This window comes from Chiloscyllium plagiosum, unplaced genomic scaffold (genome assembly GCF_004010195.1).
Source record: "Chiloscyllium plagiosum isolate BGI_BamShark_2017 unplaced genomic scaffold, ASM401019v2 scaf_7134, whole genome shotgun sequence".
Classification (NCBI taxonomy): domain Eukaryota; kingdom Metazoa; phylum Chordata; class Chondrichthyes; order Orectolobiformes; family Hemiscylliidae; genus Chiloscyllium; species Chiloscyllium plagiosum.
The window spans coordinates 19,222-28,790 of record NW_025213599.1 but is presented as its reverse complement, the minus strand read 5'-3'; the positions used below and the strand labels follow the sequence as shown (position 1 = coordinate 28,790).

The following is a 9,569-nucleotide window of genomic DNA, read 5'->3' as shown; positions in this document are numbered from 1 at the left end:
ATGGAGTGACAGTGGGATTAGTTTGGGTTAATGACTGGGGAATGGAGTGACAGTGGGATTAGTTTGGGTTAATGACTGGGGAATGGAGTGACAGTGGGACTAGTTTGGGTTAATGACTAGGGGATTGAGTGACATTGGGATTAGTTTGTGTTAATTTTTGGGGAATGGATTGGCACTGGGATTAGTTTGTGTTAATGACTGGGCGAGTGAGTGCCAGTGGGATTAGTTTGGGTTAATAACAGAATGGGGAAAGGAGTATCATTGGGATTAGTTTGGGTTAATTCTGGGGAATGGAGTGACCGCGGGATTAGTTTGGGTTAATGACAGACTGAGGAATGGAGTGACAGTGGGATTAGTTTGGATTAATGACTGGGGAATGGAGTGACAGTGGGATTAGTTTGGGTTAATGTCAGACTGAGGAATGGAGTGACAGTGGGATTAGTTTGGGTCAGTGACTGGGAGATGGACTGACAGTGGGATTAGTTTGGGTGAATGACTGGGGAATGGAGTGACAGTGGGATTAATTTGGGTTAATGACTGGGGGATGGACTGACCGTGGGATTAGTTCGGATTAATGACTGGGGAATGGAATGACAGTGGGATTAGTTTGTGTTTATGACTGGGGAATGGAGTGTCAGTGGGAATTAGTTTGGGTTAATGACTGGGGAATGGAGTGACAGTGGGATTAGTTTGGGTTAATGACAGACTGGGGAAAGGAGTACCTTTGGCATTAGTCTGAGTTAATTCTGGGGAATGGAGTGACAGTGGGATTAGTTTGGGTTAATGACTGGGGATGGAGTGACAGTGGGATTAGTTTGGGTTAATGTCAGACTGGGGAATGGAGTGTCAGTGGGATTAGTTTGGGTGAATGAATGGGGGATGGACTGACAGTGGGATTAGTTTGGGTTAATGACTGGTGATGGAGGGACAGTGGGATTAGTTTGGGTAATGACTGGGGAATGGTGTGACAGTGGGATGAGTTTGGGTTAATGACAGACTGGGGAATGGATAGACAGTGGGATTACTTTGGGTTAATGACTGGGGGATGGAGTGACAGTGGGATTAGTTTTGGTTAATGACTGAGGAATGGAGTGACAGTGGGATTAGTTCGGGTTAATGACTGGGGAATGGAATGACAGTGGGATTATTTGTGTTAATGACTGGGGAATGGTGTGTTTGTGGGATTAGTTTGGGTTAATGACTGGGGAATGGACTGACAATGGGATTAGTTTGGGTCAACGACTGGGGAATGGAGTGACATTGGGATTAGTTTGGGTTAATGACTGGGGATGGAGGGACAGTGGGATTAGTTTGGGTAATGACTGGGGAATGGAGTGACAGTGGGATTAGTTTGGGTTAATGACAGACGGGGGAATGTAGTGCCAGTGGGATTAGTTTGTGTTAATGACAGACTGGAGAATGGAGTGACAGTGGGAATATTGTGGGTTAATGACTTGGGAATGGAATGACAGTGGGATTAGTTTGTGTTAATGACTGGGGGATGGATTGACACTGGGATTAGTTTGGGTTAAAGACTGGGCGAGGGAGTGCCAGTGGGATTAGTTTGGGTTAATGTCTAGGGGAGGGAGTGCCAGTGGGATTAGTTTGGGTTAATAACAGAATGGGGTAAGGAGTATCATTGGGATTAGTTTGGGTTAATTCTGGGGAATGGAGTGACAGTGGGATTAGTTTGGGTCAATGACTGGGGAATGGAAAGACAGAGGGATTAGTTTTGGGGAATGGGATGTCAGTGGGATTAGTTTGGGTTAATGACAGTCGGGTGAATGGAGTGACAGAGGGATTTGTTTGGGTTAATAACTGGGGGATGGAGTAACATTGGGATTAGTTTGGTTTATTGACTGGGGCATGGAGTGACAGTGGGATTAGTTTGGGTTAATCACTGGGGGATGGAGTGACAGTGGGATTAGTTTGGGTTAATGTCAGACTGGAGAATGGAGTGACAGTGGGATTAGTTTGTGTTAATGACTGGGGGATGGAGTAACAGTGGGATTAGGTTGGGTCAATGATTGGGGAATGGAATGACAGTGGGATTCGTTTGGGTTAATGACAGACTGGGCAATGGAGTGACAATGGGATTAGTTTGGGTTAATATCTGACTGGGGAATGGAGTGACAGTGGGATTAGTTTTGGTTCATATTGGGGAATGGAGTGACAGTGGGATTAGTTTGCGTTAATGACTGGAGGAAGGAGTGACAGTGGGATTAGTTTTGGTTCAAGACAGACTGGGGAATGGAGTGACAGTGGGATTAGTTTGTGTTAATGACTGGGGGATGGATTGACACTGGGATTAGTTTGGGTTAATGACTGGGCGAGGGAGTGCCAGTGGGATTAGTTTGGGTTAATGACTAGGGGAGGGATTGACAGTGGGATTAGTTTGGGTTAATAACAGAATGGGGTAAGGAGTATCATTGGGATTAGTTTGGGTTAATTCTGGGGAATGGAGTGACAGTGGGATTAGTTTGGGTTAATGTCAGACTGGGGAATGGAGTGACAGTGGGATTAGTTTGGGTCATGACTGGGGGATGGAATGACAGTGGGATTAGTTTGGGTTAATGACTGGAGGAAGGAGTGACAGTGGGATTAGTTTGGGTTAATGACTGGGGGAATGTAACGCCAGTGGGATTAGTTTGTGTTAATGACCGACTGGGGAATGGAGTGACAGTGGGATTAATTTCTGTTAATGACTGTGGAATGGGATTAGTTTGCGTTAATAACTGGGCGAGGGAGTGCCAGTGGGATTAGTTTGGGTTAATGACTAGGGGAGGGAGTGACAGTTGGATTAGTTTGGGTTAATAACAGAATGGGGAAAGGAGTATCATTGGGATTAGTTTGGGTTAATTCTGGGGAATGGAGTGACAGTGGGATTAGTTTGTGTTAATGACTGGGGAATGGAGTTACAGTGGGATTAGTTTCTGTGAATGACTGTGGAATAGAGTGACAGTGGGATTAGTTTGCGTTAATGACTGGGGAATGGATTGACAGTGGGATTAGTTTGCGTTAATGACTGGGGAATGGATTGACAGTGGGATTAGTTTGCGTTAATGACTGGGGAATGGATTGACAGTGGGATTAGTTTGCGTTAATGACTGGGGAATGGATTGACAGTGGGATTAGTTTGCGTTAATGACTGGGGAATGGATTGACAGTGGGATTAGTTTGCGTTAATGACTGGGGAATGGATTGACAGTGGGATTAGTTTGCGTTAATGACTGGGGAATGGATTGACAGTGGGATTAGTTTGCGTTAATGACTGGGGAATGGATTGACAGTGGGATTAGTTTGCGTTAATGACTGGGGAATGGATTGACAGTGGGATTAGTTTGCGTTAATGACTGGGGAATGGATTGACAGTGGGATTAGTTTGCGTTAATGACTGGGGAATGGATTGACAGTGGGATTAGTTTGCGTTAATGACTGGGGAATGGATTGACAGTGGGATTAGTTTGCGTTAATGACTGGGGAATGGATTGACAGTGGGATTAGTTTGCGTTAATGACTGGGGAATGGATTGACAGTGGGATTAGTTTGCGTTAATGACTGGGGAATGGATTGACAGTGGGATTAGTTTGCGTTAATGACTGGGGAATGGATTGACAGTGGGATTAGTTTGCGTTAATGACTGGGGAATGGATTGACAGTGGGATTAGTTTGCGTTAATGACTGGGGAATGGATTGACAGTGGGATTAGTTTGCGTTAATGACTGGGGAATGGATTGACAGTGGGATTAGTTTGCGTTAATGACTGGGGAATGGATTGACAGTGGGATTAGTTTGCGTTAATGACTGGGGAATGGATTGACAGTGGGATTAGTTTGCGTTAATGACTGGGGAATGGATTGACAGTGGGATTAGTTTGCGTTAATGACTGGGGAATGGATTGACAGTGGGATTAGTTTGCGTTAATGACTGGGGAATGGATTGACAGTGGGATTAGTTTGCGTTAATGACTGGGGAATGGATTGACAGTGGGATTAGTTTGCGTTAATGACTGGGGAATGGATTGACAGTGGGATTAGTTTGCGTTAATGACTGGGGAATGGATTGACAGTGGGATTAGTTTGCGTTAATGACTGGGGAATGGATTGACAGTGGGATTAGTTTGCGTTAATGACTGGGGAATGGATTGACAGTGGGATTAGTTTGCGTTAATGACTGGGGAATGGATTGACAGTGGGATTAGTTTGCGTTAATGACTGGGGAATGGATTGACAGTGGGATTAGTTTGCGTTAATGACTGGGGAATGGATTGACAGTGGGATTAGTTTGCGTTAATGACTGGGGAATGGATTGACAGTGGGATTAGTTTGCGTTAATGACTGGGGAATGGATTGACAGTGGGATTAGTTTGCGTTAATGACTGGGGAATGGATTGACAGTGGGATTAGTTTGCGTTAATGACTGGGGAATGGATTGACAGTGGGATTAGTTTGCGTTAATGACTGGGGAATGGATTGACAGTGGGATTAGTTTGCGTTAATGACTGGGGAATGGATTGACAGTGGGATTAGTTTGCGTTAATGACTGGGGAATGGATTGACAGTGGGATTAGTTTGCGTTAATGACTGGGGAATGGATTGACAGTGGGATTAGTTTGCGTTAATGACTGGGGAATGGATTGACAGTGGGATTAGTTTGCGTTAATGACTGGGGAATGGATTGACAGTGGGATTAGTTTGCGTTAATGACTGGGGAATGGATTGACAGTGGGATTAGTTTGCGTTAATGACTGGGGAATGGATTGACAGTGGGATTAGTTTGCGTTAATGACTGGGGAATGGATTGACAGTGGGATTAGTTTGCGTTAATGACTGGGGAATGGATTGACAGTGGGATTAGTTTGCGTTAATGACTGGGGAATGGATTGACAGTGGGATTAGTTTGCGTTAATGACTGGGGAATGGATTGACAGTGGGATTAGTTTGCGTTAATGACTGGGGAATGGATTGACAGTGGGATTAGTTTGCGTTAATGACTGGGGAATGGATTGACAGTGGGATTAGTTTGCGTTAATGACTGGGGAATGGATTGACAGTGGGATTAGTTTGCGTTAATGACTGGGGAATGGATTGACAGTGGGATTAGTTTGCGTTAATGACTGGGGAATGGATTGACAGTGGGATTAGTTTGCGTTAATGACTGGGGAATGGATTGACAGTGGGATTAGTTTGCGTTAATGACTGGGGAATGGATTGACAGTGGGATTAGTTTGCGTTAATGACTGGGGAATGGATTGACAGTGGGATTAGTTTGCGTTAATGACTGGGGAATGGAGGAATGGAGTGACAGTGGGATTAGTTTGTGTTAATGACTGGGTGGATGGAGTGACATTGGGATTAGTTTGGGTTAATGTCAGACTGGGGAATGGAGTGATCGTGGGATTAGTTTGCGTTAATGACTGGGTGGATGGAGTGACAGTGGGATTAGTTTGGGTTAATGACTGGGTGGATGGAGTGTCAGTGGGATTAGTTTGGGTTGACACTGACCTATTTGAAAGAGGCGGCTGTGTATATCTGAAGTACACTCGCCCTCAGTAGGATTCTCTGTTGATCTAGGATTATTTTTGGTTAATGTGTATCTGGCTGGAATAACACATCCGTTCTCTCTGTTTCAGGCTGGATGATTGACCAGCGGTACATTTTCATCTTTCAGAAGTGTCTGCCTGCCCTCAGTAGCCTGCACACCATCAAGTAGGTGGAGAGCTGGGTTCAAGTGTAGAATATGAACATGCGAATCTGCAGGGCTCGGTTTTGTCCCCGTTCTCGATGGTGTCGCGGGGAGTTGTGGTATTAACAGGCGGGATCTCTTCCTGTCGAATCCTGCATGGCTCAAATTTGGACTGCATCCCGAGCAGTTGGGAGATATTTGGCCGTGCGTCAATCCCCCACCACTGGCTGTGGTAAAAGCTCCAGCAGAGAGACACATTCCATGTCTGACGTGACTCTTCCTCGGAGCTGGGAGGGGATTGGGAAAGTGACTGGCTTTCTGCCGTCGATGGAGCTGGCGAGGACGCTGATCGTGAGGGTGCCCTGCGCCAATAACAGAGGGACTGCCCATGGTGCTCATGGACTGATCGAGATGTGAAATGGTGTTAAGAGTGGACAATAGGATTTACTGTGGGTGGGGTGGGGTGGGGCGAAGCGGGGGGGGTCCAATGCAGACAAGGGGGTTGAGGGATGGGAAGGTGTCCCTCAAAATGGAGGGGGCTGTAAATTCTCTGATGTTGGTGAGTTCACCTTTGACTCCTCTAGTGCGTAATTGGAAAATATGACGCTGTTGCAGACGATAACAAAGATGGGTTGAGGGATGGGTCGTATTGAGGAGGTGGGGAGGCTGCAGAAGGTTCGGAGAGTGGGCAAAGAAGTGGCAGATAGACGACAATGTGGGGAAGTATGAGGTCAAGCACTTTGGTCGGAGGAATAGAGGCAGAGAGGCATGGACTATTTTCTAAATGGGGAGAAAATTCAGAAATGTGAAGGGCAGAGAGACTTGGAAGTTCTCGTCCAGGAGTCTCTCAAGCTAAACCTGCAGGTTGGGTCAGTAGTTGGGAAAGCAAATGTAACAATGGCATTTGTTTTGAGAGGACTTGATTATAAAAGCAGGGATGTATTTCTGAGGCTCCATAAAGCTGGGGTCAGACCACATTTGGGAGAATTGTACCCAGTTTTGGGTCCCATATCTCAGCAAGGATGTACTGGCCCCGGAACGTGTTCAGAGGGGGTTCACGAGAACGGTCCCAGCAATGAAAAGCTGAGGAAAGGGTGAGGACTCTGGGTCTATACTCAATGGAGTTCAGAAGGATGAGGGGGTGGGGGATCTAATAGAGCAATGAAAAGCTGAGGAATGGGTGAGGACTCTGGGTCTATACTCAATGGAGCTCAGAAGGATGAGGGGGTGGGGGATCTAATAGAAACTTACAGAATACTGACAGGCCTGGACAGAGTGGATGTTGGGAAGATGTTTCCATTTGGTCGGAGAGACTGGGACTCAATGGTACAGCCTCAGAGTAAAGGGAAGAGCTCTTAGAACAGAGATAAGGGGAAACCTGTTCAGCCAGAGAGAGGTGAATCTGTGGGATTCATTCCCACTGAAGGCTGGGGAGGCCCAGCTCACTGAGTCTGTTTAAGACTGAGATAGAGAGGTTCTTCATCGTAAAGGGGGGTCAAGGGTTACCGGGAGGGAGTGGGAGAGTGGGGTTGAGAAACCTATCAGCTGTGATTGAATGAGGAAGCAGACTTGATGGGCTGAACGGCCTAATCTCAGCTCCTATGTCTGACCCATAATGTCTTGGTCGTTTGAGTCCAACTGGAAATCTCTGAAGGACCAGGAATCGCCTGGGAGAGGCTGGGAAAGTGTGAGGCTTTGCCGAACAAACCCAGATGAGGTTTTCGAGGAGGTGACTGGGTGCGGTGTGGGGTGTGGGGGGTGTGTGTGTGGAGTGTGTGTGGTGTGTGAGGGTGTGTGTGAGTGTGTGTGTATCAGTATCAGCTCCTGCACATGTACAGTACACAGTACGTAAAAGATAATGATTCACTCTTGTTTTCAGCATTTAATGCCTGTCAGTTCACAGGGATGTATTTCTGAGGCTCTATAAAGCTGGGGTCAGACCACATTTGGGATATTGTACCCAGTTTTGGGTCCCATATCTCAGGAAGGATGTACTGGCCCCGGAACGTGTTGAGAGGGGGTTCACGAGAACGATCCCAGCAATGAAAAGCTGAGGAATGGGTGAGGACTCTGGGTCTATACTCAATGGAGCTCAGAAGGATGAGGTGGGGGGATCTAATAGAAACTTACAGAATACTGACAGGCCTGGACAGAGTGGATGTTGGGAAGATGTTTCCATTTGGTCGGAGAGACAGGGACCCAATGGCACAGCCTCAGAGTAAAGGGAAGAGCTCTTAGAACAGAGATAAGGGGAAACCTGTTCAGCCAGAGAGAGGTGAATCTGTGGGATTCATTCCCACTGAAGGCTGGGGAGGCCCAGCTCACTGAGTCTGTTTAAGACTGAGATAGAGAGGTTCTTCATCGTAAAGGGGGGTCAAGGGTTACCGGGAGGGAGTGGGAGAGTGGGGTTGAGAAACCTATCAGCTGTGATTGAATGAGGAAGCAGACTCGATGGGCTGAACGGCCTAATTTCTGCTCCTATGTCTGACCCATAATGTCTTTGTCGTTTGAGTCCAACTGGAAATCTCTGAAGGACCAGGAATCGCCTGGGAGAGGCTGGGAAAGTGTGAGGCTTTGCCGAACAAACCCAGATGAGGTTTTCGAGGAGGTGACTGGGTGCGTGGGTGAGGGTGGTGCTGTTGTTGTAGTCTATATGGATTTCAGTAAGGCCTCTGACAAATTCCCACGCGGGAGTCAGAGAGGTCTACAGCCTGGAAACAGGCCCTTCGGCCTGACTTGTCCCTAATGCCCTGTGTTCACAATAAAACTGGCCCCATTCGGTCCATATCCCTCCATACCCATCCCAACCATGTACCTGTCTAAGTGTTTCTTAAATGACAAAAAATTGTACTCAGCTCTACATCTGGAAGCCTGCTCTTGACACTCACCACCCTCTGTTTGAAAAAATTGCCCTCCCCCTTGTATCTCTCCCCTGTCACCTCAAACCCATGCCCTCTAATTTTAGACACCCCTACACTAGGGGAATGTTATTACCTATCTACCTTATAGAGATCCATAAAATCATGAGAGGCAGACATAAGGTCACCCCTCAGTCTCCAGGGAAAAATTATCTAACCTTTTAACGCAAACCTTCCAGTCCTGGTAACATCCTGGTTCATTCTTTTTTCTGCACTCGTTTCACTTTTGATAAAATCCTCAGCCCGCTATGTTCTAGTGAGAATGTCTCAGCCTTTCCTTATATCTCAACCCCCCCCCCCACTTTCATCACACCCTGACCAGAACTGGACACAGTCGAAAAGGCCTCCCTGGATAACCTCAACCCTGACGTCCCAACTCCTGTACTCGACGGTCTGAGCACCGAAGGCAAGGCTGCTCGACTGAGCCTCCTTAACTCCCCCTGTCTACGATGGACTCAAACTTTCAAAGAGCTGCACTCCCCCCCCGAGGTCTCTCTATTCGACAACGCTCCCCACAGGGCCCTCCCGTTAACTGTACAAGTCCCACCCGCCCTTGTTTAAGATGTACCTTGCAATTCAGATCACGTTAGCCTGGGAGGGGAGCAAAGAACGAAGAATAATCCAGAACAGGAACAGGGCCTCCAAGCCTGCACCGATCCAGATCTTTGGTCTAAACCTGACACCTATTTTCTGTATCCCTCTGTCTTGACTCATCTGAAATGACGTGATCATGGCCGTCTCTACCAGCTACATTCCAGGTAGCCACCACCCTCTGCATGAAGACCGTCCCACGTGTATCTCCCTGAAACGTTTCCCCTCTCACCTTGAACTCGCCACCCCCAGTATTTGAGTCTTCCACTCTGGGGAAAAGCCTCTTGTCTATCCCCCCCTCAGGATTTTGTAGACCTCAATCAGGTTTCCCCCCCTCCTCAACCTCTGTCTTTCTAATGGAAGATATCCTGATCT

At 47.1% G+C, this 9,569-nt stretch overlaps 1 protein-coding gene across 1 annotated transcript in view; it reads right to left on the bottom strand.

Annotated features, from left to right (window-relative positions):
- The window catches only part of LOC122547670 (actin-3-like), a 10,562-nt gene extending 1,312 nt beyond the window's left edge, over positions 1 to 9,250 (bottom strand). The window contains exon 1 of the mRNA XM_043686265.1: positions 9,172 to 9,250. The gene's annotated coding sequence lies outside the window, so the exon portion shown is untranslated. The remainder of the gene's footprint in view (positions 1 to 9,171) is intronic.
- Between the last annotated feature and the right edge of the window lie 319 nt (positions 9,251 to 9,569).